This window comes from Bidens hawaiensis, unplaced genomic scaffold, assembly GCF_021521415.1.
Source record: "Bidens hawaiensis isolate Kalapana, Puna unplaced genomic scaffold, B.hawaiensis_p1.1 tig00014902_1, whole genome shotgun sequence".
Classification (NCBI taxonomy): Eukaryota; Viridiplantae; Streptophyta; class Magnoliopsida; order Asterales; family Asteraceae; genus Bidens; species Bidens hawaiensis.
In genome coordinates, this window is record NW_027492320.1 from 58,750 (window position 1) to 82,161 (window position 23,412).

General features: G+C 38.9%; 1 pseudogene; it reads right to left on the minus strand.

Annotated features, from left to right (window-relative positions):
• Positions 1-268: 268 nt before the first annotated feature.
• On the minus strand, positions 269-7,019 carry LOC143548057 (putative disease resistance RPP13-like protein 1; annotated as a pseudogene).
• Between the last annotated feature and the right edge of the window lie 16,393 nt (positions 7,020-23,412).

Consider the following 23,412-nt stretch of genomic DNA (forward strand, 5'->3'; position numbering starts at 1 on the left):
TTTAGGATGAAAACACATAAATTTACATTGCTGAGAAAAAAAGGGGTTGTCTGAGCCACCCAGGGCCACAATACAGTATTCACTCTTGATTATTATGTTCATGATTTCTACTTATTCATAAATTAAATACGGCAAACAATCTTAGTTCACTATTTAATCTCATTATATTCAAAAAGGAAAGAAGAAAATAAAAACAGTAAGCATGTCCTGATATTGAGACTATATTGGCAGTTTATTTTTGGAAAGCAAAATAACCCAGTTACTTAATTTCAAAGCATTTTAGGGGAGAGAGAGACCTGGCTAAATGTAGATATAAGGGATATGGTAGATGAGGGGCCAGTAACAGCTTTTTTTACTGCATCTTTCTTTCAGTTTTGGGCAATGTCTGATTTCTAAACTCAGAAGTGAAGGCAACAACACTTTTGGCAGATCCATCATGTTTGGGCACTTGTAAAAACAGAGATGTTGACGGGAAGTGAGGTGTTGGAGTCCCACTGAAACTGATTCCAGTTTCTCAAATTCTTCTATTCTAAGATAAGTAAGAGATGACTTCAGAAGACCGGAAAACTGACTACAACTACTCACTCCACCATCACCGTAAAGCTCTAGTTTGACAAGTGATATTGGAAAATTCTGCGGGCCCCACTCTGAGATGGACTTCTTCAACTTCCCTATTTTCAAGGATTGCAATCTGGGAGGCCAAAACCCACGAGGAAAACAAGCATCCATTCTTGGACAATTTGTTATCTCCAGTTCCTTTAACGAGGTCAATTTGGGCAATTCATTGTCAGGAAATGACTCCAGACTTTCACTTTTTGTTATTCTCAATTTAGTGAGGTGAACCAAGTGATTGAGTTCACTAATTGATTTCAGATTTGGCCAACCAACTATATATACAGATTCAAGCATTGGCATGCTGCTTATGTTGTTGATCTTTTGTCCTCCCCACTCCTTATCAAATAGTTTGTTACAACCCAGATTTCCACTGACTTGAGCTTCTGCCCTCGTGTTGGTAAGGAGATAGAAGTAACTGAATCACAAAACAAGACACTCAACATCTCAATGCTATGTGGAAAACTGCAATACTCCATATTCTTACAATAAGATACTTGCAACACCCTAAGAGATGTTAGGAGGCTGCTACCACAATTATCCACCTCCTCTTTCTCTCATAAACTCACCAAATTATCACACCCAAACACGTTCAAGTTCCATAAGTTTAAAAGAAACTTACTCGCAACCGCTTCAGATTCCCACATGTGTCTTATTTCATTACAACGGCGAATGCTTAATTTTTCAAGTGCTCCAAGATACTCCATAAAACCTCTCCACATCACATCATTAAGACCTGAAATACTATCTATTTCCAACTTCTTGACTGCTCGAGCAATTTCAACCAACGTTCTCAACACACCACTATCACATTTAGTCATATGTAGAGAATTCAATAAAGGTAATGCTTCAAGTCTGACTTCAACCTAATTAGGACAATGTGTAATTTCAAGATAATTCAATGAAGGTAGGTCTTCAAGAGTGACTTCAGCCAAATTAGGGCAATTGTTTATAAGAAGTTGTTTCAGGCATGGAAACACAACCCAAGTATTCATTGACCATTTCTTCAACCCATGCATATCTTCAAAACTTAGAATTTCAAGTGAAGGAAATGTACCGGCAGTCCCAAGTAACTCCAAACCTATAACTTCCACCCCATATAAGCGTTTAAGATACAACTCCTTAAGTAACCGTAACTGCCCAAGTGGTGGTAGAGATGTGCATCTTTGACAATTAAGTATTCTCACATGCTTCAAATGTTGAAACGACGAATTCCCAACCCAATTTGGAAACTCTAATCCCCCGTAAGACACAATTTTGAGTTGGTTTATATAATAACCCGAACTTTGATATTGGATAATAAATATATATATATATATATATATATATATATATATATATATATGATAATAATAATAATAATAATGGATGGGTTCAAACTCAAGACTAACCACATGTGCATTATTTTAAATTTCCATTTATCATCAAGTTGGCTTCTTCAAATTCAAACTTTCGGATATATCTGAGATGATCGATTCGTTTCTTTTTAAGCACCCTAACTCTATCAACATCACAAAAACCCTAAATCACTGTTTCTTCCCTGCTCATTCACGCCACCCACCGTCCCCGTTCAAACGCCCATACCACATCCCTCACCGCCGCCAGCCACGTTCCGTTTTTCAGCCGCCGCGAATCAAACGTCACCCGCCACCGCTGCTGCAATCATATGCCACCGGCAACCTCTGCTAGCCTTTAAATTTATCTTCTGTCAACAACCTCCATTCGCGATTAGATAGTCCCGGTAACCATCGATGGTTCGCAGTTCCCGATTCTACATTCTTCAAACCCCTACCAGGTCGAGGTATGGTTCCTCATTTATGTGATTTCGTTTGTTCCGGCGACTTACACACATAATAAATCGGAGATTTCTTTTACTAATAAAGAAAATAGTCACACATGTAAAATAAGAGTTCTGTTCGGCTTTTGTGCACATATAATTTGTTATAATCAAATTGCTATAATATGGATTATTTTTCACAAATAGATATCATAATTAAATCCATATAAAATGTTTTGTAAGTTGGTGTCTATATTGATCCAGAAGTTTTGCTATAACCAAAGTAGTAATTTATTAATTTTGATAAATGGTTACAAAGTCAACTTGATTTTTGTATTGATTTATTATTTTGAAATACCAATGGAACAAAACGATGAAGATCTTTAAATTCTCCGTCGCCGGATCATCGGTTAACCGACTAACAAGGCAACTAACTTGAAGTTTCATGAATCTGATTTAATAATTAAAGTGTAGGGTCTTGATCTAGTTAAAGGCAACTCGTTAGGTTTTTGCCCTGCTTTTGCGTTGCTTTTCCTTGCTAAACTAAGGTACGGATTCTGTTTTCTTTCACTCATAGTATTAACTCTATTCTGTTACTTCGTAGTACGGTTTCTGTTTTCATTCACTTTTAGTATTAACTCTATTCCGTTACTTTGTAGTACGGATTCTGTTTCTTGTTACTTCATAGTACGGTTTCTGTTTTTGTTACTCTTAGTATTAATTATAGTCCGCTACTTTGTTGTACGGAATCTGTTATCGTTTACTCTTAGTATTATATATATATTCCGTTACTTCGTAGTACGGATTCTGTTTTTCTTCACTCATAGTATTGGTTCTAGTCCATTTTATATTCGATGTCCGTCACTTCGTAGTGCGGATTTTTGTTATCTAGTTCGGTTTATTCGTATGATATGGTTATATTAATTTTATAGCATGCAATAGGTTATATATATTTTGAATTCATTATTGCATGATCCTGTTTAAATATCTTTTAGTTATACGACTTTAGTTCAGTACTCTGTTACCCGAGCATTTCTGACTTGTCGTTGGGGCGTCAACGACATGGCACTTATCGTGACAGTGCGTAATCAAAGTTCACGGCGTCTCTGAAAGTACTCATGTAGTACCTTGGCCACTTAGAGGCGTATAGATCGATCTTAGCTCCGACTCCTGACTCCTGACATGGCACTTATCGTGACAGTGCGTAATCAAAGTTCACGGCGTCTCTGAAAGTACTCATGTAGTACCTTGGCCACTTAGAGGCGTATAGATCGATCTTAGCTCCGACTTCTGACTCCTGACTCCTGACTTCTGTTTGAGATGGAACAATGTGTGCACGTCACCCACACCGTCTCTTTGGTGCATGGACTAGCTAGCTGTGTACCCCTCTGTTTAGGCTCTGGGTGCTTCCGTATTACACGACCTATTTATTTTAACATCATCGTCGTGTATTTTAGTAATTATATTTTGTTTCGCTATATTTCTGGTCCGTTTTGATATGTGTATATGCATTTGATTAAATTTGAGTATATTCAGATTACGTCCCGATCGTGTATCGGATTATGTTTCGCATTAAATTATAGTTCATTTAAATGTTACACGTCACACATTATATGTTACAAGTTATATGTTTCTGGCTCTGGGTGTTTTTGTTATAGTTCTGATATATTTCCGCATGCGTTTGACCATGTTCTGGCCAAGTGTCGGATCATACATCCGAATTTTATTAAGTATATGTTTAGGTAAAAAGGGTTGGTTTCGAGTTTGAATTGAAGTTCGTATATTTATTCTCTTACGTCTGTCCTTACCTATACTATTGTTCTTTCCGTTACTGGGCAATTTTTGGCTCAGCCGTGTTTTCTTGTTTTGTTTTTCTTATTTTGTTTTCAGGTAATCCGGGATTCTGGGAATTTAGTGATGAGAGATAAAAAAAATGAAGTTCAAGCTTCTAAAAGTTAATTCATTTTGTTTAATAATATGACGTAGGTTGCATTAATTTTTGTTGTATTTTGGATTGTGGCGTTGATTTGATATCTGTAATAGTAACACGTTAGCCTGTTCCGGGTTGGGGTGTTACAGTTTAAATGTTCATTACTAGGCTTTAGCTCATTCAGTACCTCATTTTCAAGCATTTCATTTCGTGAACGATCTGATGCGTCACTCCATACAACCTCCAACTCACTAAACCTCTTTTGCGAAAGTTTTGCCTCGCGTGCATGAATTGTACTTTCTACATTTTCCAAACCTACAATGGAAATTCTCCCACATAGATTCTCTAGGTTTTTAAGTTCGGCTATTTCAAATCTACTTTCACCTCTGACAATGATCTTGGAGAGCGTTTGTAGGTTTTTCAACTCACCAATCCCTAACGACACACTGAAAAGTTGAGTGCGTGTAACGTCAAGATGCCGCAACTTTTTAAGCTTTAAGAAGCTATTTGGCAACTTAAACAATTGATCACAACCAGATAGGATCAACGTCTGTAAATTATAGAGGTTGCAAACTTCTTCCGGTAAATGTGTGATTGAAGTGTGAGATAGATTAAGATACCTCAAATGCTTCAATGTTCCGATGGAATCTGGTACCTCGATTATTTCAAAACCACTCAATTTTAGAACCCTTAACAATCGTAACTTAGGAAGTAAGTCAACGAGAATCTTATTTGATAGGTATAAACATTTCCCTGTGTCTTCCACCCCGATAGAAGTTACAAAGAAAGTTCTCATACTTTTAGCTCTTTCAAATACCTTGAACTTCTCGTAAGCTACATATTCCTCACGAACAAATGACATGTGTCGGTACTTCACCTGCATCTCCTTCCTAGTACTCTTCTTTATATCATTACCTAACCTTACAAAAAACTCACCAGCAACATATGCCGCCAAGTCATTCATCAAGTCATGCATCACAAACAATGAATCATTATTAGGTGCATGTTGAAAAAACAACCTTGACAACAACTCGTCAAAGTATTCATGGCCTAAGTGTTCCTCTGTTGAACGACTTAGAGTTGACGGGTGCAAAAACCCTTCTGCCATCCATAATAAAAAGAGTTCCTCTTTGTTAAACCGGAAGTCCTTGGGAAACAAGGAGCAGTATGCAAACAACTGCTTCAAAGGTGAAGAAAGATCATGGTAGCTTAGTCTTAGTGCTGGGATGATTTCATCTTCAACCGGTAAGTTCCATATCTCGCTCTCCAACACCCCTTTCCACGAATCTTCATCTTCTTTTGTTCTAAGTGATGTCCCAAGGGCGATCAATGCCAAAGGCAATCTACCACATTTTTTTACAATACCGTCACCATATGGTTTGAGTGACGAATGAGAATCAAAATTTTTAACGCCTAGAGCATGTAGAGCAAATAAAGACAAAGCATCGTCATGCGACAACCTATCTAGCTGCTTGTTTAAAGGATTGTAACCCAACTTTTTGAGCAATTTATCCTTCCGTGTTGTTAAGATGATTTTACTTCCTGGAGCACATACACAAAACGGTTTGACTAGGGTTTGCCAATCTGTATAACTTTCACTCCATAAATCATCTAGTACCAATAGAGATGTTTTTCCTGTTAGGTGATCCCTAAGTGCTTCTTGAAGTTCATTAAAGTTTTCAAATTTCTTGTTTACCTTTGTCACTGCTTCAAAGATCTCTTTGCTTATACCAAAGACATCAAACTCATCTGAAACACAAACCCATGCCTTGAGTTCGAAGTGATCTTTGACTTGCTGGTCATCATACAATAGTCTAGCTAGAGTTGTCTTACCAACCCCACCCATGCCAACTATGAGAACAATGCTATTGTTCTGATCACATGGTGACAATAACTGGCGTACCAATGCCTCTTTCTCCCCTTGTCGTCCAACAATACTAGATGCATCGACCATAGAGGTTTGTAATCTTCTGTTATTATTTTTTGGCCTACATTCCTCTTTCACACTCAAACCAAGAGCAGCTTTCTCCTCTAATAGATCTTGTAATTTGGTGGTAATATCATCTAACTTGTCATATGTCCTAGTACTCTCAGAGAAACTTGTGCAACAAGTTGGGATTAGCTTTCTTACCTTGCTGGTGGTGGTTTCGGACTGGCGGCTGAGCTCACGGTGAATAGCTTCGGTTGCCAAATCATCGAGCACGTCATCAATGTCATAAGCCAAATGATGGAGTTCAGTCAGCCATTGTTTCACAGGTAGACTGGTTATCTCCTTGTGAGACGCATCAGTAAGCAGACCTTGGATCTGGATTAATGCTCTCTGCCATTTCTTCATATCAGCCTCAATGCCCTTGCTTCGAGCAATGGTTTTCAAGGCTGCAGAGGTCAGCTTCTCAAAGAGCACAGGGAGCAGGGCAGAAATCACGAGTTCAGCCATTGATATGGTTAGATTGTAGACGAAACGGCCAGGTGATATTGTGAAAACTTGAGAGTCAAGAGTTTTTTTTTTTTTTTTTTTAAATAGTGGTCTCACTTGAGTCATTCGTTCAGATTTGTCGTCAACGTTTCTAATATATTGTTTTGCGCACTCAGATCGAAATCACCAATCAGCATTCAGGGGCGGTATCCCCTAAATATTTTAATACACTGATTTTGGACTTTTTGTTTGGTTTGATTCAATCTATGACTTGGTTTGGAAGGGAAAAAAATAAAATAAACTGTTTAATTGATCTGACGTGCACCCTTAAATAATGGAGTGAATACAATTATATAAACAAACAAGTTATACAAACATTTTTAAAGCCATCAGTTCCTTAAATAATAATTAATATATAACTTTTCTTACAAATATATATGTTCCTCTATATCAGGGTACGTGCTATCGTGATGGACCTCCATCATAGATTCATGGAACACTATTTTTATCTTGGAAAGGAGCATTTCAATGATGGTGATCACTGCCAAGTTAGGAAAGAATGAAAAATGAAACCTTAGCAACAGGCAAAAGACAGTTGTAAATATTTAAAATAAAACAAAATTGTTTCAACTATATAAACCAAATAAGTCTTTAAATATTATCCATGTGAAGAGGTAGGTCCCAGCAGAGCCCAGTTGGACCCGCAAGACTCACATTGAACAGGGACGTCTGCGCAATGACCAACTGCTCCAGCAGGACCCACCATGCTCAAAGAACCTTACGCGCAGTACGCCAGCTGTAACCGCAGGGAAAGCCTCCCAATGGTGAAGTACCCCGCCTGTTCCCGCAGCTGCGGATACAAGCCATCAGGGAAGGCTACCCGCACTAACAGCAAGGCTACACGCACAAGGCATTCGTTCAGTAGTCACATGAAGGAATGAGCAACGCGGGAACACTCCCGCCTAAATGAGCCAGTCCGTATGCTTCTGGAAGGTCTTTCGTACTATACCTACTAAGGTATGGGCGGAACAGACTGTTTGACCAGAGCAGCCCATGAACTAATCACAGGGTGACAGCTCACCGACAACAATACGAGGAGGAGCACCCTCTAGTACTGTTTGTCACTATTAGCCGCTGCCTACTAACCAACCCTTACGATGGGACGTGCGCAGCCTACAGTTGGTGGAACAGTGCGTAGCCGGCAGTAAAGGAACAGTATACAGCCGACCTTATTACTGTTGGCCGTAACATATCCACCAACCAGCAAGGCCTGTGCATAATCCACTGTTGGTAGAACAGGAATACTATTCAGCCGGCTGTACATGCTTGGAAACCTACCTTCGGCTATAAATACTCCAACACCTTGGAATGGTAAGGACATCATCTGATATCTCAATCTTATCTAGCAATCTCTTAATATACACTTATATTCAGAGCAATCTAGTCTGATTCTCACGCCGGAGGGTGGTCACAAGGAGGAACCCCCCATTCTCAGTGACGAGCTTACGGTGTCTGTTTTGCAGGTTTCCAGAAGGACAACCTTCTCTGTTGAACCTCATCCCCACGGATGGCGCCAATGAAGAAACACTAAGTGAACCCTGGACAGATTATAGAAAACTACCGGAGTCCAAAACACAGGCAAGAAAACTACGCTGTAAAGCACTAAATTATCAACTCATCGATGACATCCTTTACAGACGTAACTTTCTTGGCCCACTCTTAAGATGCGTGGACAACCAAGATGCTGACTACCTCCTAAGGGAGGTACACGAAGGCATCTGTGGAATACACGCAGGTCCCCGCGCTGTTGTAGCCAAGCTAAACAACGCGGGATACTTTTGGCCGGGGATGCATACGGATGCACTGGCATACATCAGAAAATGCAGGTCTTGCCAGCTTTACGCACCCAACACGCACCGCCCGAAGAATGAACTTGTTCCAGTCACTTCTTCATGGCCATTTCAGAAGTGGGCCATCGATGTGACAGGCACATTTCCTACAGCAGCAGGAAATGTTCAGTTCCTAGTGGTAGCCATCGACTACTTCACCAAGTGGATAGAAGCAAAACCTTTAGCCCAAACAACCGCGAAACATATCAAAAAATTTATTTGGGAATTTATTATTTGTCGTTTTGGACTTCCACAGAATTTGGTGAGCGATAACGGCACCAACTTTGCTGACAAGAAGCTACAACAGTGGCTGAAAGAGCTTCAAATCACCCACATCTTTACCTCAGTGGCACACCCGCAAGGTAACGGTGAGGTGGAAAGGGCAAATAAGAGCATCGTCGAAGGCATAAAGAAAAGACTATTGGAACACAGGTCCGGCTGGGTGGACGAGCTTCCGCACGTCCTTTGGGCAAACAGAACGCTGAAGAAGGCCAGTACGGGAGAAACCCCGTTCAGCCTCACTTATGGCACTGAAGCCATGGTCCCGGTCGAAATTGGTTTACCCTCACCAAGGGTCTTGATTCAGCCATAAGACATTGATGCGGAAAGACGGTTGGATCTTATGCTAACCGAGGAACGCAGAGACTTAGCCGCAGTGCGTGAAGAGAACTACAAGCGACAAATGCAAAAGTATTACAACACGCGGGTAAAACTCTGCAACTTCAACATAGGAGACTACATACTGCGTAACAACGAGGCTTCGAACCAAGAACGCCCGGGAAAGCTGGCCCCGGTCTGGGAAGGGCCATACATTATCAAAGAAGTCCTGGGAAAGGGCGCATACCGGCTTGAAAGGCTCGATGGCACTCCCATCCCAAGAACATGGAATGGAGCTCAATTACGCAAATGTTATATGTAGATCAATTCCAAACTTGTAAAGAAAAGGCCTAGAGCCACTTCTAATGGAAATGATTCTCCTTTTATAATGTGTTGATAACTTTACCTTTATACTTATGAACTTCCCACACTGGTGCCGGTATTCACCGCATAAATGGGGAAGAAGTAAGTCGTTACGTGTGGAAGGCGGCAAAACCCGCATAAACACAACGCTAAAAATAAGGAAAACCTACACGCAGGTCAGATGTAAGTAAAGTTTAGCCATCCTTGAAAGTGCAAGTGACGGTCTTACCCGCACAATCACGAACAAGGAAGCAAAACTTCAACCTATCATCTACCACGTTCAAAGGTTATCCTAAAAAAGGATGAGGAAAACCTACACGCAGGTCAGATATGGGTAAAGTTTAGCCATCCTACTAAGTGCAAGTGACGGTCATACCCGCACAATCACGAAAGAGGAAGCAAAACTTCACACCTATTATCTACCACGTTCAAAGGTTCAACTTATTCTGAAACACTTGGAAAATTGCTAATTTAAACTAAAGTATGCAAGTCATATAACGTTTATAAAGCAAGGAATCCAATGAAAGAAGCGGTAATAGCCGCACAAAGATTTATATTTCATAAATACTCGTTACAAGAATGGCCGGGTAACTACCCGCCTACAAGAAAATAAAACTATACAAGCTAAATCTATCCTAGCAGCGGGAAGGGATCTTCAGGATCAGGCTTCAGGGCCACTTCCACTTGGACCAGCCCCATCAGTAGAGCGTGGCAGTTCAAGGAAAGCTTTGAGGATAGCTAGCCCATCATCAGCAGCAGCAACTTCGTTTACCTTCTCCACCACCGGATGCGGGAAGGCGGCGTATTGATTTACTGCTTGGTCATATATGGCTTCAGTATCTACATCGAATAAAGGGAAGTTGGAAGGCGGGATGCCTTTCTCAACGAACCCTAGACCAAGCAGGAAGCCGGCCTTTTCCCCATCCTCGTGAGAAGCGTTGAGGGCTGCGCTCATAGCATCGTCGTAAGATGTCTCTGAGAAGACACGATGCACAACCTACAAAGAAAAAATACAAGTGTCAGAACCTATTTACAAAGAAAAGCGTAAAGACATGAAAACTTACCTGAGACAACGCTTCTCGAAGAAGCCATTCCTTGGCAACCAGAGCCTCTTGGAGGGCAGCTTGAGCTTCGTTACGGGCGCGTTCGGCTTCATTCTTGTTGAGGTTGGCAAGCAACACTTCTTTAGCCGCAGCCTCTTCGACGCCCTTTAGCTTACGCTCGGTATGGTCAAGCACCCCCCTCCGGTCCAAGATTTCTTGAAGCTTCTTAGCATCCTCCATCGCCAAGGCATCATGAGCCTGCTGGAGAGCCTCTAATTTGGCATTAAGTTCTTCGTTCTCCACGCGCAGAGGCTCAGCAACAGCTTCAGCCTTGGTGGCCCTCTCGGTTGCGTTCCTCGCAGTTTCCTTAGCCAGCCAAAGCTGTTCATTAACAGCTTGGGCAGCCTTGGAACGGGCCTCGAGTCGTGCCTGAACTTCAACCTCAAGGGCCTTGAAGGCCTTCTCCTTTTCCGCAGCTATAGCGGAAAGCCTTTGGTTCTCCTCCCGGATGGCCCGCGCCTGAGCAACTTCTTTAAGGCGAGCTGCTTTTAACTTGTCGTTTTCACGACAAAGCAGCTCGACGCGCGGCTGCATCCGAGCAAGGAGAACCCGAAGCTCATTGGTTAGCCTACCCTCCTGGTAGCTAGCCATGGCTTCCCCCAACGCACCACTAGGAGCAGCGTGACGAGGCCATTCCACGCACTCCACAGGGGTGCGAAGGGTTGTTCCTCGGCGAATGTTCCATCGTGGAACATACACTTCATTGGAATCCGACACTGCAAAAAACAAAAAGCAGTTAGGAAAAGATGATAAAAAATATGTGTAAAAAAAATGGGCCAAAAGAACCCTACGCACCTGTAGGGTCAATTACAGGCCGATAGCCGCCGAACCCATCACCTGAACCCAACGGAAATCCATCCAAGAGGTCAGGCAGATGGGAAGGTGGCGGAGAGATGCGAGAACCCCCATGCGTACCTGATGGATCGGCCGTCGTTGCCGATGGCGGGGGCATCGTAGCAGCCGACGCGGTCGCTGCCGCGGAATCCGCAGCAATCGTAACCGCCGGCTCAGTGAAAGATGCTGTAAAAATCGCACTCACGGCCGGCGGGTGACGTCATCTCGGCTGGAACAGTCGGCTCAAAGGAGTGAGCAACTGAACCAGTGGGCGCAAGCGCAGCCGCCTGGGTCGTCGCCTCAGGTAGGCTGACCGGACCTACCGTCATTGGCGTGGAGGTACCACTCTGCGCTCCACCCTGGAATGCGTCAACATCCACGCCTGCGTAAAGAAGATAAGTGTTAACGATATTAAGCTATGGAGATAAAAGCAAAAGAAAATTGTACTTACGGGTTTTCTTGAGCCTGAAGGTACGGAGAGGCGGGGACGAACCCGATGGAGCCGGCCTCTTTGCGCCGGTTACCGTCGTCTTCTTGGGCTCTCCGGAGGTGACAGTCACAGCCTCCGGAGCAGTGGTCTTATCACCACCGGGATTCCCCGCCACCTCTTCGCTCTCGGTCTCCGAATCAGACCGAGGCGCTGGATCGGCAGTGGAGGCCTTCTCCTTCCCCTTCCCGCCGGCAGCCTTCTTCTTCCGCACCAACGGAGGACCATCTGCGGATTCCTCATCAGAACATACGATTAGAGGAATTCCAGCAGAGGTTTCAACATTGAGGGGTCGAGGGTCGAAGAGCGCCTTACCTGGCCGACAGGCGCTAAGGATCTCATGGCCTAGCGGATAGACCTCCACGAACCGATCCGCCGTTTGTTCGAGGATGGGCAACTCGTTCTCATCTATAGCGCGAGTACCCATCCGTGCGGGACCGTCAGCCTCCCGCGGGTTTAGGAGCGACTGCAGGTCGTTCCCCTCTGAAATAAACAGGAAAGAAGTTAGAAGAAATTCAAAATCAACAAAAGGGAAAAAGGCATACCGTAAGGAACAGAGTTCGAACCGTATTCGAGGACGATCGGAATCTTGCGCGCATCAGCCTCCTTCCACACTCGGCTCATCCCCAGCATCACCATCCCGGACTCCGCAAACCGGTAAACCGGAGATTGGACCCGAGATATCTTCGCAAACCATTCCGCCTCCTGGTAGTTGGGGGCGTGAAGGCTGGGAAGTGCTTGCCCGTTTTTGAATTTCATGGCAATGGGGATGGCGCGAGCGGATATGAAGAAAAACTCCCTCTTCCACGCGCGAAGACTGCGCTCGGTCGCACAGATCTTTAAACCCTTAATCCGGGTTGACAACGTGTACCACCCCTGGATGCACCTCCAAGTATAGAAGGTCATCAGGCGGTCAACATAGGGCTCAACGCCCAGTATCCGGCACACCCACTCGAAGTGGCGAATCTTGGCGATCGCCATGGGGTGCAACTCGGTCAAATGAACACCGTGCCTCTCAAGGATACGGTAAACAAACTTTGTCAATGGGAACCTAAGATTCCCATAAACAAAGAATGCTGCATAAACCCCGATCTTGCTTCTGGGGGCATCGTACACGGTATGATGGGGTTCAGGAAACTCAGGCTCGAGAGACTCGAGCATGAACTTCCTGACGACATACCGGTACAGATCGCCAGGCAGAGCACACTGACACTCGCCAGCAGTACTCTTATCATCGGCTGTAGATTCAACATCTCGAGACGACATCTTGTGAAGAAAAGAAGAAAACGATTTCGGGAGAATGCTTGCCTGAAAAGGATGAGTATTCGCCGGAAATCGCTTAAAAGATGAAGAGAAGATTGAAAGTGTGGATTACAAAGAACCCTCTCCCCCTTTATATACTAATCGCAATTAATGCGGTGAAATTAATGCGGAGGAGAGAGAAAACGAAGGTGCAATGAAACTGTGACACGTGGCAAAAAGCAAGCTGGCAACAGCTGTAGATAGGACGCATACCATTAATTTCGCGGCCACGCGCCCGAAAAATCGCGCCCACGCGCCTGAAAAAGCGTCTGGAATGACCGTGTACTGTCACGTCACCATAACTTCCTGCACGTCCTGACACAGTCAGAAGAAACCGTCGCACGACGTTTCAGATGTTTGGACTGTTCCTATCATTCCACCAACTCTTCGAATTTCGAAATTCAAAATTCAAAAATATTCAAAAGTAAGCGGGAAAATACCCCTTACCTTGGCAAACAAGTAACCGTAAGACGGATGCGGGTACAGTGTAAAGGCAAAACCCTTCACATACCTAGCACCCGCAGGGAATTGAAGCCAAGAATTCCTCGGCAACCAAGTAACCGTAAGACGGATGCGGGTACAGTGTCAAGGCAAAACCCTTCACATATTTAGTACCCGCAGGGAATGGACGCCAGGAATACCTTGGAAGTAAAGTAACCATAAGACGAGCGCGGGTACAGTGTTAAGACAACCCTCCACGTACCTAGCACTCCGCTGGGAATTGAAACCAAGAAGGATCTTCTGGGCAATGCTTGCGGAAACGGAAATAACATCCCCGCATAGCGGGAACGTCGAGAACTACGTTGTTTGAAGCTCCAGGATGGAATTGGTGGTTTTAACATAATTGATCGCTATGTTCAAAACTACCAAAACCTCATGGAGAATCCTCACAAGTGGGACTCAACGCTCCTGACTTGCGAGGAGGTTACACACCTACCCGCTTCATAACCAAAGATCAAGCAGAAAAGTCGGGAATTTCTGCGTGACATCAGGAAAACCGCGGAATGAATCACCACGGAAAACCGAAAAACTAAACACTTTTCAAAACCCCTTGCTAAGTCCAAAAGTTCACCTCACTTATTAATAATTCATGAGAAGAACATTGGACTGGGGGGACTTGAAGAGGTAGGTCCCAGCAGAGCCCAGTTGGACCCGCAAGACTCACCTTGAACAGGGACGTCTGCGCAATGACCAACTGCTCCAGCAGGACCCACTATGCTCAAAGAACCTTACGCGCAGTACGCCAGCTGTAACCGCAGGGAAAGCCTCCCAATGGTGAAGTACCCCGCCTGTTCCCGCAGCTGCGGATACAAGCCATCAGGGAAGGCTACCCGCACTAACAGCAAGGCTACACGCACAAGGCATTCGTTCAGTAGTCACATGAAGGAATGAGCAACGCGGGAACACTCCCGCCTAAATGAGCCAGTCCGTATGCTTCTGGAAGGTCTTTCGTACTATACCTACTAAGGTATGGGCGGAACAGACTGTTTGACCAGAGCAGCCCATGAACTAATCACAGGGTGACAGCTCACCGACAACAATACGAGGAGGAGCACCCTCTAGTACTGTTTGTCACTATTAGCCGCTGCCTACTAACCAACCCTTACGATGGGACGTTCGCAGCCTACAGTTGGTGGAACAGTGCGTAGCCGGCAGTAAAGGAACAGTATACAGCCGACCTTATTACTGTTGGCCGTAACCTATCCACCAACCAGCATGGCCTGTGCATAATCCACTGTTGGTAGAACATGAATACTATTCAGCCGGCTGTACCTGCTTGGAAACCTACCTTCGGCTATAAATACTCCAACACCTTGGAATGGTAAGGACATCATCTGATATCTCAATCTTATCTAGCAATCTCTTAATATACACTTATATTCAGAGCAATCTAGTCTGATTCTCACGCCGGAGGGTGGTCACAAGGAGGAACCCCCCCCTTCTCAGTGACGAGCTTACGGTGTCTGTTTTGCAGGTTTCCAGAAGGACAACCTTCTCTGCTGAACCTCATCCCCGTGGGAAACATTACTTAACCCCCAGATTATCTATAATCTGTCCAGGGTTCACTTAGTGTTTCTTCACCATGTTATGAACATTTATAGTGCGGTGACCATCCACATTCTAACTCCCATATTAGAATTTACTTTGTATCCATATTATGACCCTATAAATAGACTTCTTGTATTTGTTATGATATACTCAATGAAAGAGTTCTCTCATTCTCTTTACATTCTCTCTATTTTACATATGTGATCTTGCTATTAGGCCGTTGTTTTATATTACGTTATCAGCACGACTCTATATCTCATGTCTGTATAACTTTATTTCACCACAATGTTCTATAGTAGGCCGTTACCATTTGGAGGTGTCTCATGTGTAATATGCTATGCAATGCCTCAAAATGAAGAAGAGAGTTTATGGACCAAAAGTGCTTGTAATCATCATATGTCATCATAAATCAGAGGTAATAAAATGACTTATTATTATTTTTTTTATGTTCATCGTATGCATTTATACACCATGAATACAACAACACTATGTAAGGATCATTATTGACTTAAAAATCTTTTACTAAATTCAAATAGATTTTTATTTTCTGAAATATATAAGAGGTAAAGTTAGTTTGGTGGTCAAACCCAAACTCATAATATAAAATTAAGATTTTTGTTAAGAGAATATATTCTAGCCAATTTTGTTAAACATGAGAAGCAGTCCCTTTTTCTTCAACAAGTGGGTCCTTAAGTGAAGAAATTAATTATTGAACAGACGTCATTTTTCGATAGCATGCAAAACAACCACTGGTTTAAATAATCGGTTGTTTTTACTTATATATCCCTAAATATAAATTAAACGACTATATTGGGTGGTGCCCCATGAAACAATTTTTAGTTATCTTTAAAAGACTTAACTATCTATAACTTATGCTTTCTCACTTATGCCTTGTCAAACTACCCTATTAATGTTTGTATAAGATGTTACAATTAAGTGTTTATAATGTTTTTAATTTGATGTGTCATAGAAAAATATCAACAGACTACTTAAGTGCTTGAATTAATATTAACAAAAATACCATAATAAGTATGTATGAGGTATGACTATTGATATTTCTTATGTTCTATATATGATTTTAATTTTAAACTTACATATGAGTTTTATTTGAATAATATGAGAATTAATACTCGTATAATTGATCTTTTATGTTATATTTTTTTGTATAATTCGGGGTTCACGAAAACTGTATGCTACTATACTAATGTATGGACCAACAATTAGTTTATACTAATATTTCATGTGGCGCACTAGTTTATTGTGTATGGTCTGTAATCCGTATTGATTAAATATGAGATTAAAGCCCCAACATGAGAATGTTGTTTTTTACCTGTCTCAAATGTAATTCATAATTTTTTTCTTTTTGCGGTCGTATATAGTTAACAAAATGACGCATGATTAGTTTTCCATGCATTATGAAATTATGCTTTAATTTAATATGAAACTTATTAATTTATATGGAGCAAATATTTCATGTGATATTGGGTTGCTAAATTATCGGATAAGTAAAGGGGTGTTGGAAACGAACTGCGTGAAAGAGGAATTATCCATCCTAGTACTACTCTCGTCCAAGCACGCATTTTACATGATTACATATTATTATAAAATCAAAGAAACTTGATAGAGATGTTTATATTTATAAATTTTAGTGAATAATATTTGCAGGAATATATATTTGTGATTTGTTATATATACCATGATATGCATTTGTATGTGACGATGATATATATTTTTGTGCCTTAAACTATATAATATTACTCTTCTCAATTAAATGCATTGTTTTTATACAATTCATGTCACACAAATTAAATTCATTGCTATACAATTCTAATAATGAACACATTCTACATATTGATAATCTATAATAACTTTTGATGGATTTGATGTGTAGTGCTTATTTGATGTTACTAGTTTATATTGAACATGTTTTATGATTATCATTAAAATGTTTTATGATAGTAAAATGTGTGAATTGTTAGTTGGTATTCTCAACATGTTGCAAGAATATAACTTGTTTATACGATGATATTGAGAATCACATGATTTTAATTTTACGTTATATGTATTTTATAGATTATTTATTAAAGAAATAAAGAACTGGTGTTTTATAATCAATCTCGTGGATGATTATATACATGTTTTTCTTATGGTGAAAGATCCAATAGTTTATTGACATAATTTAATGTAAAGAAATGGCACCCAATGTGTCACACTCCCAATAGCTCATTATAAACTTACATTGAATGATTCTGAAATGAAAAATAAGCATACTCCATCACAATTACTTATTAATTGATATTATGTGATGAGAAAATCATTTATAAGCAAAGATTGAATCAAAATATTTTCCATTTGTCACGCCTTACTTATGTTCCTAAAAGAAGCAATATTACGAGGTTTGAAAATTACAATGAAAGTTATGTGGTTCTAATCCATTCTTGAAGTGAATGTGATGATATAATCAAGGTAAAGGATGTTATCATGTATGTAACTAAGGAAATTATAATGATGACACCATTCCTTGAAGTGAATGTGATGACATAGCAATCGTTATAAAAGTCATGATCATGGTTAATGAGGAAACGGTAATGACCCATGCGTTAACAATGAGGTCAACCATGTTAATAATAAAAGTGAGCACAAGAAGTGACAACGGAATTATTATATGAGAATAAAATACAGGAAACGTATTTTAACATCTATGCTTGAAATGATAATACATTATACTCTCGTATTTTCTTTCGTGTATTAAACAAACACGAGTGAAACTAAAGCATATATGGTCACGCCATAAATTTATGGATCATGATCGTTTAATATATTGGCTTGACCGGTTAGACCATTCCGAGTCATTGGTGATGTGAAAATATTGAAGAACCAGAAGATTTTTCATGGTACTTAACATACAATGTGTGCTCTCAAGGGGTAGTTAATTATTAGCCAACTAAGTTGGGTGTAAATCTCTTATATACTATGAAAATGATAAAGGATATGTATATCCCGATATGATACCATTTAGTGTTTCTAAAATCGACGCATCGTCTAAATGGTTATCAAATTCGCAACCTGAAGTTTGCGTGACTTGTGACTTAGCTAATAGCAAGTAATGTTGTAAAAGTAGGTCTACAAGGCCGAGTACTCTCCGAGTACTCGCTACAAGGTATGGTGCTGAGGGGAGTTTCTTTAACTCCGCCTAGTTACTAAAAATTGTTCAAAGGTGGTCAACATCAGCCATAAATACATCTAGTCGGTTAACTTGGGCCTATTTTACCTTAAAAATACAACATAAATCGTATTTTTATAGTACTAAAGAACGAATATAATTTTTTTTTATTAAATATTAACAATTTTTAGAATAATTTAGTATTTAAAAATATATTTCTCTTATTTTATATTGATATTCACTTATTTTGTTATAAATATTAGTAAACCTATGATATTTGAAATATATATATATTACCCAAAAACTAATTTTCTTTATATTTATCATTTCCGAGTACTCCCCGAGTACTCCGAGTACTCCCTCCAAGGGGGTCGGCCGCCTAGAGACCGCCTAGCGACTTTAGCAACATTGATAGCAAGCACACTATTCTAAAGGTGATCTTAACTCCCATATTACTAATGATTATTGGAATAAGTGTTAACAACATGTGATTATTGTTGTTACAATTTTTTTTTGTCGAAGACGATGAACAAACGTCTATGATTAAATACAAATTCAATAATCATAAGAGTAAAAGTTCATATTTGTTTGTTGGAACATGTGTGTTTACACAAGGTAATATTAATTCACATAAGACCAATAAATTATAATACCTCATCCCCATTACAATTGGTTTTCGGTCAGGAACCAAATATTTCCCATTTATAATTTTAAAAAATGCATAACACATTGCAATTACTCCAACACAGTGCACAAATATGAGACATCAAGGAAGGTTGAGAATATATGTTGGATATGGAAAAATATTGATAATTATGTATATAGAGTCATCAATGTGGGATTTGTTTACGACTCAATATTGATTTTTACTTAAACAAAATAATATTTCCAACACGAGGGGGAAATAAGAAGCAGTTGGAAAATTAAAAAGTTGTAATGAATTATCATTATATTGATCCTCAAGTTAAAAAATGCAAACAAGAAGTTAAAAAGATAATTCATTTACAAGAATTAGCGAATTAACTACCATATGCATTCACTGATCTAAATAGAGTGACTAGCTAAGTCACATATAACAACTGCTAGTGCTCCAATTAATGTTATTGAAAGGACAATCATATATTGGTGATAAGTCTATGGCACGTCTGAAGCGTGATAGATTATTCGGTTCAAATAATAAAAACCCTCGAAAATGGAGCAAGTAATGAAAATGGTCAAGTCAAGGTATAATGAAATATTCTCTTTAAGAGACGATAGACATGATGGTTCCAGAAGAACCTCAGGTACCTGAAAATAAAAGAGATCTCAACAAACTATATCATGTCTAGATATATATGGAATCGAAAAAAATCGACGTCGTTGATTATTTTGTTTAGCGCTTGAAATAATGAAAATGTTGAGGATCAAGAACTAAGTTCTGCCCATAAATGAGATATTAAAATGATTGGCCAAAATGAACAGATGCAAAACTGAATTCTCTCATGAATCTTCTAGTTTTTGGACAAGTGGTCCATACAACTAATTGTTGTAATATGTATTATATATAAAAGTGTCTTTATTGCGAAATCGTGATAAGAAAAAAAATAAAATTATGACATAATTAATGGCACGACGATGAGGAGATATATTCTCTAGTGGTGGATGCAACACAATTTAATCTGGTAATACAAGAGAGAAATGATATGCATCTGATAATTGTTATGATAATGAAATGTATCCTTGAAGGATTAAATTTGCCAAAATCGTATATAATAAGTTCTCGAGAACGATGTGACTGTATTATATAAATTTGGATCCGAGTACATATTATTCTTGTATACATTTGTATACATTGATGAATGGAATATACATGGAACTCATGGTGAGTTTTCTAACACGATTTGTTGGTTAAAAGTAAGCATCTTAAGGATGTTATTTCTATGCATTAATAAGCATATGATGATATTGAATAAACTATGTACAAGAATGGTACAATATGGAATAAAATTAAAATAATTCTTGATATCTTTAAATATGGCATAGAAAAACATGTGCTAACCAAATGAATTTTATTTGCCAAACTCTTGAAGAGTAAAATTGTATACATGATTGGTTAACATGGAAAGAAATCCATGATGGATTGCAAAACCTTTTGAGTCGTATATTGTATACATGATTGGTTAACATAGAAGGAAGTTCATGACAAATTATACGTGCATGAAGCATTTAAGCTAAAAGCTAAAGAAATTAACAAGTTCTATACGTGAACTATAAAAACCGAGTCAGAAATGATATAATCAACTCGGTGATTATCTCTTGGAAAAGAGATATGAGTATGATTCATGTATGGAATATTTTAATATTAAATAAATAATATCATGTTGATGGTTGCATGGTATCTTATATAGAGATGGTATGCGTGTAGAGCATTTCTATAATGATATTTTTATCAATCAAACTTCATATATAAAATGTTGGAGCATTTTAATATGAATAAAGTTCATCTCATATGAAACAAATTACTCTAATTCTAAATCCAACCTCTTGATCAAGATGTACTATAGTTTATTGCAATTGTATAGTATTTATTGCTAGTTATATACAACTAGATACATTATTTATTGATAAGATATAATTTGTTTCAAGTAAGAGACATCAAAATGAGTTAAACATAGATATTTTGATATATGCAATGTAATTATGAGTTTATATTTTACTAACCCTTAAAAAAAGGTTTGGTTAGTTGTATTAATGCAAGGAATATAATATAGCAAAGTCATGGATCTTATGTCACTTGTTTACAAGATGAAGCAGTACAAGTCACATACGAAGATTATACATCATTCCTCCAAATAAGGAAGTGTACACTATAAGACCAAGTGGCGGATTGTTAACTACAAAAGTCTTAAAACAAAATTTCTCACAAGATTAAATCTGTCACAAGGATGTATAAATGAGGGGGAGTATAATACGCGTTGCACTCTTTTTCCTTTGGCTATGGTTTTGTCTCAATGGGTTTTCCTAGCAAGGTTTTTAACGAGGCAACATCACCAAACAAATTAATGGAGTACGATTATTTTCTTTACAACTTGGATAGTCAAGGGGGAGTGTTATGAACATTGATATTGCGGTGACCATCCACATTCTAACTCCCATATTAGAATTTACTTTGTATCCATATTATGACCCTATAAATAAAGACTTCTTGTATTTGTTATGATATACTCAATGAAAGAGTTCTCTCATTTTCTTTACATTCTCTCTATTTTACACATGTGATCTTGCTATTAGGCTTTACAACAATTCATACATTTCTTCTTCTACTCTACTACACCTAATATTCATTAAAAAAAAGAATAAAAAACCAAGTGGAGGGTTTAAGCACTTTGTTCCCACCCAATTGATTAGTGACTTCTGATTTGTCCGATTCTACTCTTGCATTTCTTGCTATGATGGCCGTAAAGCAAAAATACTAATGCGTTTTATTTTATTTTAATGAAAATGCGTTTTTACTTTCATTTGACTTCCATATTTAATAATATGTACTTAAAAAAATTGTTGGTTTTTTTCTTAATTAAATTTTAAAAAAACTTAAGTGATAGAACGGTTAAAGTGATGGGTGTTGCAAATGATACACTGATCAAGTGATAGAATTGGATAAATTGAGATGGTAGCTTGTGATGTGGGGGGTTCAAGTGATGGGTGCCCTTTTCCCCTTCTTAATAAATAAATCCTCACAAATAATTGACTCTTTTATTTTCTATTAAAATCTTAACCTTTTTTTATTTATACTATTAGTTTTAAAACCCGTGTAATACACGGGTATTCTTGTACGAAATGGGTTAAAGGGTATGCTTGGAGTAACTAATCAAACTGATATTATTTAGTTAAGGATGACCTTTTTGTATATAGTTCTTTTTATGGGAGTAACTAATTAATCAAATTATTATTTTTAAGTTGAGGATGACAATTTTGTCAAAAATGTATACATTTTGTTATCATTTTTGTTTTCGGCTACGTGTAGTAAAGAGGCGCAAATTCATCTACTTCTTTGTTAGTCATATCTGATTGGCTAGAAAACTCACGGTATTGGTGTCACTGTTTTTGGGTTCTTGCACTACATCTTTGGTTTCTATACCACTACCAGTGAGATTTTTGCTTTTCCTGAAACTAAAATGTGCAAAAATACTGCCATAAGTAATCAAATTCTGCCTATTAAAAAAAGAGAAATAAAGGTAATCAAATTCTATGCAACAACAATAAAGAAAAAAAAACAAGATAACTTCCTAAGTAATCAAAACCGGTATCAAATTACAGTATAAAAATATAAGTTTTATTTATGTAATTTGTTTCATAAAAAGTTGAAGTATATTAAAGATACAAAATTATGATAAGGAGAAAGAGGCATGTAATTCCTCATTTGCCATTATTTTACAACTTCTCAGCTTCTTCTCCTCCCTGTTCAATCTGTTCTGTATTTTTTGCTTACGAAATTAATGGAACTTGATAGCATTACATCTAATTCAGAATTCTGCATCAGACCTGTGTATCAAATTTCAGATACGTCTCATAACAAGAGCAGTAGTAATTTAAAATCACAAAATTTAATGTAATCCGTTAATTAGAGGCAAGTATGATAAAAAGTAAAGACACTTTTCTTGGCTAATTTCTGATTTGCTCTTCCATTTATACACTAATACACATATAACTATATGTTAATTTAAAATATTACACCAGATCATTTTAATATTGTACATATTTGTAGCAATATCACCTACATGCCTTTTTACACTCTTTAATTAGTTGGTAACCAGGAAACATTTTAATGTTTTACCCTTTGACCCATTGCAACAAATAAGATCCGAGTCGACTCATCTTTTGTATTTGAAGGTTGAAATCATTCCAATGGTG